Below are 12,820 nucleotides of genomic sequence, written 5' to 3'. Positions count from 1 at the left end.
TGGGAACAGAACCAGCTTGCTCATAGAGTCATAGTAATAGGAAACCCTTCGTAAATGGTGAATAACCATTTGAGATTGGACTTCCAAGCCTGCCACTAGAATCACACAACAATCATTGATTTGGTAAATCTTCTGCTTATTTTGAGTGATAGCATCCCCCTCATCTACTATCTATATACTAAAGCAGAGACCTCTAATAGAGGATTTTTTTTCTCTCCATGTGTGACTTTTTAATATGAGAGTTAATTTTTTTTTTATAGCAACTCTAATATGAAAGATAATTTTTTAATAAAGCCTACATAGAACCTCTTTGGAGAGTTTTAGTGTATTTAATTCTTATATTTTTAGAGGTTGGAGTGTATTTTCACTTCTTATATATTTGATAAGATAAACAAAATTGCTAAAAATAGGTGATTTATAAAAGGTTATGAATCAAACATTTTTAGTGTTCCAATTCTTATATATTTGATCATATAAAAAATTGCTAAAAATATGTGATTTGTAGAAATTAATTCCCTATTACAAATCATACAATTTTAATAAAGCACCGACTTATTTGAATATATCTTTAACACGGCCTCAAAACATATTTAAAAAACAATTATACAAAAAATAACATCACAAAATATATAATAGAAAATTAAAAAAAATAAAAACAAAGCAATAATGACAAATATTTAAAAAAAAATATATATCTTGAATGAAACTAACATAAAAAATAATTAATGGGAACCGAAAACTAAAATGCAAATGCATCAAACTATAACCTCAAATAATATTTAACATAAAATCGAAACTGGATGCAAAATGCAAGTATTAAACTAATCTTAAAAAGTAATATATAGAAAATTGGAATATGGATACAAACCGCATTAAACTAACCTCGAAAGAATAATTAACGGAAAATCAAAACTTTGATACAAATATATCAAACTAACATAAAAAAATTGTTTGAAAATCGAAACTGGATGGAAATGTATTGAGCTAACCCTCAAAGATTAAATTAACGGAAATCGGGCCGGATGCAAATGCATTGAACTAATCTCGAAGAAAAATTAATTATAAATTAGAAACATGATGCAAATCACGTTGAAACTAATCTTAAAAATTAATTAACGGAAATCGAAAACCGGATCTGTTACTTGACCTAACTAATCTCAAAAATAAACCGGATGCAAATGCATTGAACTAACCTCAATAAATAATTAATGGGAAATCGAAAACTGGATGCAAATTCATTGAACTAACCTCAAACAATAATTAACGGAAATCGAAACTAGATGCAAATGCAATTTTATCAAATAATAAGCGAAATCGAACCGGATGAAAATGCATTAAACTAATCTCACGAAATAATTAATGGGAAATCGAAACCGGATGCAAATGCATTAATCGACCTCAAAGAACAATTAACGGGAAATTGGAAATGGATGCAAAATGTATTGAACTAATCGAAAAGAATAATTAACGAGAAATCGAACCGGATGCAACTACATTGAACCGATCTCAAAAAAAATAAATAATTGAAAATTGAATGCAACCTGCATTGAATTAACCTCAAAATATAAATAACAAAAATCCCGGAACTATATGCAAATGCATTGAACTAACCTCAAAACATAGTTGGGTTATATTGTAGTAATATCTCGATAAGTATAGTTTTGCATTTAAAATGATATTTATCTTATCTCTTTCCGTATGATTGGAAACTCCTTGTTATTCAAGTAGCTTCAATATATATGAACTTCACCTTATTAGGCAATCTCACAAAACTTCAATCAAACTTCTATTATTAAACAACAAAATGAAGTTAAAGGGTCTTATCAAATGTGAGTTTTTTTTTTTTAATGGAGAGTGAGGTTTTCATGTTATAAAAAAATTTGATTGAGTGATTAATATAATATTAATATATAATAGTTATGCATATTTGCAAATATTTTTCAGAATAATTAATATAACAACACCCATTCATAGATAATCTTTGAATATTCCACATAATGAGAACACCCGCTCATAGATAATAATCTTTGAATATTTCACATAGTGAGTCATGCATAATTTAAATAATAATTAATGGAAAATCGAAAACCGATAATCTTCGATGATCCCACATAGTAAATCAAGCATAATTTACTTTTTTATGTCATGTTTGCAAAGACACTACAGATGAATCAGTAGAAGTTGGTATTACACACCACATTGAATAATTAAAATGAAATCAGAAACTGGATTCAAATACATAATAGAGCTCAAAAAGTGATTAACGGGAAATCAGAAACTTTATGCAAATGCAATAAACTAAACTCAAAAAGTAATTAACTAGAAATCGGAAACTGGGTACAATTGCATTAAACTGACGTCAGATAATAGCTAACGGAAAATTAGAAATTGGATGCAAATCCCTGAAAAATAATTAACGGGAAATCGGAAACGGTATGCAAATACATCAAACAAACCTCATATAATAATTAATGGGAAACCGGAAACTGGATGCAATTCAAATGCATTGAATTAAACTCAAAAAATAATTAACAGAAAATCAAAAACCGAATGCAACTGCATTGAACTAACCTCATAGAATAATTGGTGGGAAATCGGAAACTAAATGCAAATACATTAAAATAATCTCAAATAATAATTAACGGAAAATCAGAAACCATATATAATTGCATCGAACTAACCTCAAAGCATAAATAATCAGAAACTAAATGCGAGATGCATTGATCTAACCTTAAAAGAGTTATTAATGGAAATCGGCTGAATCCAAATGCAATGAACTAATCTCAAAGACTAATTAATGAAACATTGAAAAATGGATGAAACTGCTACTTACTTGAACTAATCTAAATGAATAATTAATGGGAAATTATAAATTTGATGTAACTACATTGAACTAACCTTAAAAAATAATTAACATGAAATCGGAAACTTGATGCAAATGCATTGAACTAACCTCAAAGAACAATTAACATAAAATCGAAAATTGGATGCAACTGCATTGAACTAACCTCAAAGAATAATTAACTGAAAACTAAAAACTGGATGCAACTGCATTAAACTAAAATCAGAGATTAATTAATGGAAAATCAGAAATTGGATACAAATGCATTGAAATAGCCTAAAAAATAGTTAACTGGATATCAGGAGTCAGATGTAACTGCATCGTGCTTACCTCAAAGCATAAATGTCTACTTTTTTAGCCTTCTCACATGAGTAATTAGGAACCCAAAACGAAAGTGAGTTTATAAAAATAGAGTCTTACATGTATGTAAACTGTATAGAAATTGTAAACTACCGAACTAACATAGAAAAATAATTAACAGGAAATCAGAAACTGGATGCAGATGCATTGAACTAACCTCAAAGAGTAATTAATGGGAGATTGGAACCTGGATGCAAATGCAATGAACTAATCTCAAATACTAATTAACTAAAACATCAAAACCCGGGATACAACTATCTTGAATTAACCTTAATGAATAACTAACGGGAAATCATAAAGTGGATGCAATTGCATTTGAACTAACCTTAAATAATAATTAATCTAAAAATCGAAACTTGATGCAACTGCATTGAACTAATCTCAAAGAATAATTAATGAGAATTTGGAAACTAGATGCAACGTACTACATTAAACTAACCTCAAAGAATAATTAATGAAAAATCAGAAACTTTATGCAAATGCATTGAACTAATAACCCTAAAACATATTTATATTATATGTAGGAGGAATAAATATATCGACAAATATAGTTTTACATTTTAAGTAGTGTTTATCATAATTCTTTTATTGTGATTAGGAATGTGTCTTGCTATTCAAGTAGCTTCAATATTATCTTCGCCACATTAGACATTCTCACAAAACTTCAATCAAACTTCTATTGTTAAACTTAACAATAAAAAGAAGTCGATGAGTTTTATCAAGGTTTGATGCTTCCTTTTTATAGAGCTATGCATAGTGGTGCAAGAAATTTAAATGAGTAATTAATATAATTTTCATATCTCATAACTATGCATAGTTGCTAATATTTTTTAGAATAATTGAATATAACGACACCCGTTCGTATGATACGTTCATGTGACAAATCTTTTCAAGTGGGAGTAGTGTATTCTTTGAGGATATGGAAACAATCAATCTATTTTAGTGATTTGTACACATTAGTACGTGAAATTTGTTGGTGATGATTTCCTGCTAAATCACCATAAATCTAATAAAACTATTATACAAGCTAGATCGAGTTTAAGATAATTCCATTTAAAAATTACAAATTAATATCCTAAACCACAAAGTGAAGATGTTATCTCAATTTGATCCCTTAGTTTCCAAATACTTATGCACCATAATCACTGCTCATTAACGTATTTCGGTTTATTTTTAATAAAAATATATTGTGATTCAAAAATTTGCCGCTAAATCACCATAAATATAATAAAACTATTATACAAGCTAGATCGAGTTTAAGATAATTCTATTTGAAAATTACGGATTAATATCCTAAACCACAAAGTGAAGTGGCTATTTTAATTTAATCCCTTAGTTTCCAAGTACTTATGTACCATTATCGTTGCTCATTAATGTATTTCGGTTTATTTTCAATAAAAATATATTCTGATTTGAAAATTTGCAGTTAAATCATCATAAATCTAAGAAAACTATTATACAAGCTAGATCGAGTTTAAGATAATTATATTTTAAAATTATTGATTAATATCATAAACCACAAACTGAAGAGGCTATCTCAATTTGATCCCTTAGTTTCCAAGTATTTATGCACCATAATCGCTGCTCATTAACTTCTTTCGGTTTCTTTTCAATAAAAATATATTCTGATTCAAAAATTTGTGTAAAACATTTTGTAAAAACCTTTTCAGCACACAAAATTTTTAATAGATCCCGGGCGTATGCCGGGTCCAAAATCTAGTCATCCACTAAAAGAGAATCGGACCCACAAACAATCCCACCCCTACACTGTGCGGCACATATAATGCTTCCAGAACCACCCTGTCAATGAAAATTCATGTTCAAACTTTCAAATCACTATCCAAGTTAATTGAAGAATAAACTCATACCATAAATAAGTACATAATGTGTGTTAAGAAACATCAAGATAGAGTGCATATTGATTTCTCTATACCACTTCAAATCAAGAACAATGACATAGAAGTATTGAATGCACACTAATGTTATCTATGCCACTTCACATCAACAACTATGACATAGATCATAACTTCGAGTATATAAATTCAGGTTGGAATTGAAAGGACTTAAATTATATGATGCATAATAGTTGGAATAGTTGTAGTGGGCAAATATAAATAGTAAATAAATGAGATTATAACCGATATTTCAAAACACGAAACATGGGCATAAGGCCAATGTTTGGGTATATTCGGGGTCATGTTTAAACATATGCGGTATTGAAATGAAAAAAAAAAAAGAAGACAAGGCACACGTGTCAACAATAGATTGGGTCAAAGCCAAAACATGACACTATATAAAGACCGGAAGAGCAGAAAATGAATTCATTTTTCATTATCCAAAAAGTCATTGTAAAGAGGAGAGAGAAATTGTAAAATGTTATCGCAATTTAATAAAACAAATCTTCAATTCATCTTCTCTTCTGATTCTGTTTCCTTCATTCATTCTATTGTGTGATCTTAGAGCATAAGAAAGAAAGTGTTCTTAGACATCGCAATAGTGACCAAATTATATAATATAATCTTCAACTACAACAAATGGAAATTCATTTAAAAGCAATAACAACTTTGTCTTGGAAAAAGAAACACAAATGTTATTTAATTATTTTTTTAGTTTTTTATTTTTTGAGTAATAGAATTTGCTGTGAATAACTAACATCAGAAACAATACTATTCACTACAAATAAATCAATCCTACACAAAGATTAATCTTTCCCACTAGACAAGACTTTAACACCCTCCAAGTATTATCCCAATACTCTCAATATCAATTAACTAGCATATAAAATAAAGAGACTAATGCAAAAAAAAAACAAACAACAAGACACGGATATAACGTGGTTCTAAGATGTGCCTAATCCACCGCTGCAAATTTCGAGCTTTACTAAATGTCCGGAGTAACAGTTACAAGAGCTCTCAATTCACTTACAAAAATGAACACTAACTCACTAAGAATTCTCTTTACAATCTCTCTCTTTTTCGGTTTTGGTTAGGTTAAGTTTTTCAATTAGAAAAACTTATGTTTTTTTATACTGGACCGAAAAAGAGATCGATTAATGCGAGAATCTGGCCGAGAGGGCGCGCAGGCAAGAGTTTTTAGTTGGTCGCGTCGCGGCGATCTTGTTTCAAGCTTAAAGCTTAAAAAACTAACTCCAAACAATATTCTCCACCTCGATGAGGTTTTAAGACATAAAATCGAGCCAAACATAAGATCCACGAAGAGTTACTAGTCTTCAAAACAACATCCCAAACTTCGTTAATCAGCGGTCAGAAGAGCCATGCCCACAAAGGGCTCTAATCAAACATATAGGATTTGGAGCAAGTCCAAACAATGTTGGAACTTAACTCTAATGACAACCTTCATCAGCATATCAGTAGGATTGTCATGGGTGTCCACTCTCTTAAGTGCTACATCACCATCCTCAATGACATCCCGTACAAAGTGATAACGGACATCAATATACTTGGTCCGAGCATGATGAACCTGGTTCTTTGCCAAATGAATAGTACTTTGACTATCACAATATAATACAAAGCAACATTGTTATGCTCAATACCCATATCATCCAGAAGACCTCAAAGCGATAGTGCCTCTTTCATTGCCTCTGCCACTGCCATATACTCTGCCTCTATAGTAGATAGAGCAATTGTAGCCTGTACCATAGACCTCCAACTAACCGGTGCACCATGCATCATAAACACATAACCAGTAGTCGATTGTCGTCTATCTAGATCACCAACATAATCTGAATCCACATAACCACTGATATAACAAGTACCTCTACCATAAACTAATCCCACATCCAAGGTACCCTTCAAGTACCTCAATACCTATTTCACTGCTTCCTAATGCTGCTTCCCAGGATTTGCCATATACCTACTTACAACACTAACTGCCTGTGAAATGTCTGGGTGTGTGCACACCATAGCATACATCAAACTACCCACTGCACTAGCATAAGAAACATGAGCCATATACTTTTGTTCCTCCAATCAACTAGGAGAGAACTTAGGCTGAAAGCTTAAAATGCCCAGCCAAAGGAGTAGAAACCGACTTTGCATTCTCCATACCAAAATGAGAAATTACTTTCTGAAGGTATTTCTTCTGAAATACAACTATCTGTCGCTTCTTCCTATCTCTGTCAATCTCCATGCCCAATATCTTCTTGGCTCCACCTAAGTTTTTCATCTCAAATTCAGAGCTAAGTTGAGATTTCAACTTGTCTATCTTCACCATGCTTTTGGAAGCAATAAGCATGTCATCCACATAAAGCAGGAGATAGATGAAGTCATTACCACGAAGCCTACGAAAGTAAACACAATAGTCATACTTACTTCGGGTATACTTATGTTGCATCATGAACGTGTCAAAGCGATTGTACCATTGCCTTGGCGATTGCTTTAAACCATACAATGACCGATTCAACTTACACACATGATATTCTTTTTTAGCAACAACAAAACTTTCAGGTTGTCTCATATAGATCTCTTCCTCCAAGTCTCCATGCAAGAAAGCATTTTTCACATCAAGTTGCTCTAACTCCAAGTCGAAGTGAGCAACTAAACTCAATAACACACGAATAGAAATATGTTTGACCACCGAGGAAAATACCTCATTGTAGTCGACTCCTTCCTTCTATGAGAAACCCTTTGCTACCACTCTTGCCTTGTACCCCAGTACTATCAGACTCAGGAAGGATCTTTTTCTTTCTGAACACCCATTTACTGCCGATAGTCTTTTTGCCCTTTGGCAATAAAACAAGGTCCCATGTGTGATTTTTATCAAGAGATTCCATCTCTTCCTGCATAGCAACCAACCAATCTCTGTAATGAGCATCTCTAATAGTTTTCTTGAAGTTATCTGGCTCATCATCTTCAATATTCAGTACATATGCCACTAAATCCACCTGACTATAGTGTTTCATCGGCTTATCGTGCCCATACTTGTGCACTTCCTTAACTTGTCTCTTTGGCCTAGGGTCAGCCATTACAAGTTGTGGATGCTTATGCTCTTCTTCATGTTGTTGCGTGGTTCCATGATCTGGTATCTCATTATGAACCAACCAGTCATCTGCTGCATCAGACAACTCAAGCTCAGTAGCTTGAACTTCTATAGATTCACCATTCTGCCCAGCTTTTTCCGGCTTACTGAAAGATAACACGAAAGTCTCATCAAAGGTGACATCTCTGCTGACCAGGAACTTGTGGTCTTCTAGACACCACAATCTGTATCCCTTTACCCCATTTGCGAAGCCCAAGAATATTGTTTTCTTAGCTCTAGGATCTAGCTTGTTTTCCTTCACATGGTAGTAAGCAATCGATCTAAACACTTTCATGAAAATACTATAATCACCAAGTTACCCGACCACACCTCATAAAATCTTTGCAATCTATAGTTGGAATTGGTGACCTATTATACAGGTAACACGTCATGGACACTACATCTGCCCAATACTCTTTGCCTAGACTAGCATTAGATAACAAACATCTCGTTCTTTCAAGTAAGGTTTTATTCATCCTCTCTGCCATCTCATTCTCTTGCGTGCCCCCTGATTTGTCGAGTGTCCGCAGCAATACCACGTTGCACATAAAACTCTTGGAAAATGCCCATAGGTATACTCAGTACCATTGTCAGATCTTAGAGTCTTCACCTTCCTATCTGTGCGATTCTCAACCCTTGCCTTCCACTTTTTAAATATCTCAAACACTTCATCTTTCGTTTTCATCATATACACCCACACATACCGAGTATGATCATCAATGAATGAGACATAATAACGGTTACCTCCTTTTGAAGCCACTATGGAGGGTCCCCAAACATCCGTATGCACATAATCAAGGATGCCTGTTGTCGTGTGCTTGTTTGAACTGAACTTGACTCTACACTGCTTCCCATAGACACAATGCTCATAGAACCTCATACTTGGCTTCTTTAAGTCCTTCAAGAACCCTCACTTGCACAACTCAGACAAACCCTTTTCACTCATATGCCCTAAACGCATATGCCACATCTTAGTGCACTCAGAATCATCACTACATGCACCCACTGCTACATAACCAGTCACCGTACTACCCATCAAAGTATAGAAGGTTCCATGTCTTTGACCCTTCATTACAACTAAAAAGCCACTAACAATCTTTAAGACTCCACCTTCTCCCACAAACTTGTGGCCTTTGGAATCCAAGGTACGAAGAGAAATAAGGTTTTTCTTTAGCTCAGGAACATGTATCACATCGGTTAAAGTCCTCACTACACCATCATGCATCTTGACCCGTATAGTTCCAATTCCAACCATCTTACAAGCAACGTCATTACCCATCAAAACGGAACCACCATCAATGCTCTCATAAGAAGTAAACCACTTTCTATTCGGGCACATATGGTAGGAACACCCAGTATCAAGAATCCACCTTTCGGCCATATAGTCTTGTGTGGACACATAGAGACTCACATCGTCCCCGTCAGAGCCTAAAGCAAAACTTGCCTCAACTTTAGCCTTACCTTTCTTCTTACCATTGTTCTTGTTATCTTTCTTCGGGTGAGGAAAATTACTTGTGTAATGTCCTTTTTCATCGCAATTGTAGCACTTCACATGTTTCAGCGGCTTCTTTGACTTGGACCTAGACCTCTTATTGCTTGTAGAGGCCTGTTCATACGACCTTCCTCTTCCCACTAGCCCTTGTCCTGCATCAATGTTATTCTCAACTCGTATGTTCTTCATCAACTTATAAAAAAGAAGCACACTTTGAACTTCATCAAGATCAACATCTTCTCTGTTCATAAATATAGTCATTAGATGTTTATAGCTTTCGGGCAAAGAGAATATTAAACATGCCGTTTGATCCTCATCATCCATCTTCATACCAACATTCAAATAATCCGCTAGGCGTCGACGGAACTCACTAATGTGCTCTTGCATTGTTGAACCAGCCACCATCATGTACCGATAAAGACGTTTCTTAAGGTACATCTTGTTCGTCATGCTCTTGGTCATATACATGGATTCTAGCTTGAGTCAAATACCGGCAGCAGTATTTTTTCCCATCACATTATACATGATCTCATTAGCAAGACCAAACCAATTGATGAACAAGCCTGTAGATCGAACTCTTCTCAATCATCATCACTCATACTCGTCGTCTTTGATTTAATCCCCTTTATAGCCTTGTGCAAACCTTGTTGGATGAGAATGTCCTTTACTTGGACTTGCCAAATCCCAAAGTTATTATTTCCATTAAATTTATCTACTTCAAACCTAGGATTTGACATCTTGGGAACCATTTTTCAAGTCACACACAATAACCCAAAAAATATTTCACTTTCGGGGAATTTTATCCGAACACCTTGTCTACACAAATTTCGAGCACTATGGTTCTTTACCAAAACTCAAAATTCTAGGTCGTATAGCTAAGCTCCGATACCAATTGTTGTGAATAACTAATAGCGTAAACAATGATATTCACTACAAATAGATCAACTCTACACAAGGATTAATCTTTCTCATTAGACAAGGCTTAACACCCTCAAGTACTATCCCAACACTTCTCAATATCAATTAACTAGTATATAAAGTAAAGAGACTAATGTAGAAAAAAAAAAAACAAACCACAAGATATAGATATAACGTGGTTCAAGAATGTGCCTAATCCACACGGCAAGTTCCAAGCTTTACTAGATGTCGAAGTAACAGTTACAAGAAAAACAAACCACAAGACACGGATATAACGTGGTTCACAGAAATGCCTAATCCACACGGCAAATTCCAAGCTTTACTAGATGTCGAGTAAATGTTACATGAGCTCTCAATTCACTCACAAATAATGAACACTCAACTTACTAAGAATTCTCTCTTACAATCTATATTTTTTCTGTTTTGGTTAGGTTAAGTTTTTCAATTAGAAAAACTTATTTTTTTATCTTGACCGAAAAAGATCGGTTCCGAGAATACGGCGAATGCGGCGGGCATGCCTTGGGCAAGGTTTAGTTAAGCCATGCGTGCCAAGATCTTGTTTCAAAAAGCTTAAAAAAAAAACTAACTCCAAACAACAGAATTCCATTCATCGCTACAGAAGAGAAAAAGATTGACAATAATATTCCAGAAAACGCTTTTTCAATTGAAGACATTTCTTCCTAGCTATTAAGATACCATGCTAAGACACTCTCCTAAGACTAAGCCTAAAATAAAAACTTTGTAATACTTGGAAGGGTTTCTGTTCGTCACGGTCATAGGCAAAAACTTTGCAATCTAGCACAAATGATCTTACAGACGATTTCTTGAGTCTGCATTCAACAGTAACAGTTAAGAATCGAAGTATTGCTAGTTTGCCATTACCCCTGCTTTTAATCCAACCTAACATAGAATCATAGAAACAATCCTCGGCATATAACATAAACATCGGCAGTTCATTTTCCTATATCCAAAGAGTTTTAATGTGCCTAAAACATTAGGCAATTTTTAGGGAGCAAGTAAGAGGAGACATGACAATACCCATAGCCAAAATTTGTACTTAAAATTAGTACTTCACATTAAAGGCGTTTTAATGTACCTAAAATTTGTACTTTACATCTGAATTATGTGTATCCGGATGTTTAAATTCATATGACAAAACAAACCGGAATCAAGGATCGGTTAAGCAAAAATCGTAGTATTAAAGATCACATCCTCATTGCCAAAAGCGTTAGGGCTAATTCTCACACCAAGTAATGCACAAACCATATAATATTCCCTCCCAAAAATAGTCTTAGAGGCTATAAGTTCTTTCCATCTTGTTAATGTAATATCATCGACCAAGTAGGTCAAGACCTTAAGGATAGCAGTCAAGAAAGCAATATGATTTTAAAACCGGACTATGGAGTTGCACTGCCAACATATGCACCTTGTTGGATATGTACAACGTTTCAATGATGTCAACGTACAATGTGTCTGTATTAGGGGGTAATAATAACTATATGCAAAGATCTGTAAGTGACAATGTGACACAAGGTTACATTACTTACCAATGAACTAACATCCAAATTACAAATGTATTTAGGAAACATGCAATAAACTCTTATAAATACCGGTACAGACAAGAAGGAGAAAGAAAAGGAAGAAAAGAACAATCGATGAAACAACTCTACCTTTCAACTGAACTAACAACATTGGTAAATTTCCCAGAATTTCTCTCACCATTACAACTGTAAGTGTCTGTATATCCGGATGACCCATTCTCCAAGTAGTTTATCTGTTTATCATAGAAGCAAATTTTAATAGAAGACACGCAAAACAGATATGTCATGCATAAGTAGTGAATTTAATAATAAATGTGTAATTGTATATGAGTTAATAAGTGGTGAAATTAGAAATGTAGCCACCTGAGCACATTCCCCATCGTACTTGTATTATATTCAAAGAAGGATTTCGTGTCCCAGAATTTATCTAGAATCTCAGAAACCCCCTTGGTAGCCACGATAGGCCCAATAGGCATACCTAGTATAAAGCTACATGTTTCAGAGAGCTTGCATGTCAGAAATCACGTACTAAAATGAAGAAGATGATAAAGCAACAATGAAAAACACATGTGGTTTATTACTTAATGAAACCAAAACTAAAAATATGATGTTCAAGTCATCAATGACTAA

This window comes from Coptis chinensis, chromosome 6, assembly GCF_015680905.1.
Source record: "Coptis chinensis isolate HL-2020 chromosome 6, ASM1568090v1, whole genome shotgun sequence".
NCBI classification, from domain to species: Eukaryota; Viridiplantae; Streptophyta; class Magnoliopsida; order Ranunculales; family Ranunculaceae; genus Coptis; species Coptis chinensis.
This window is presented reverse-complemented; position numbering follows the sequence as displayed.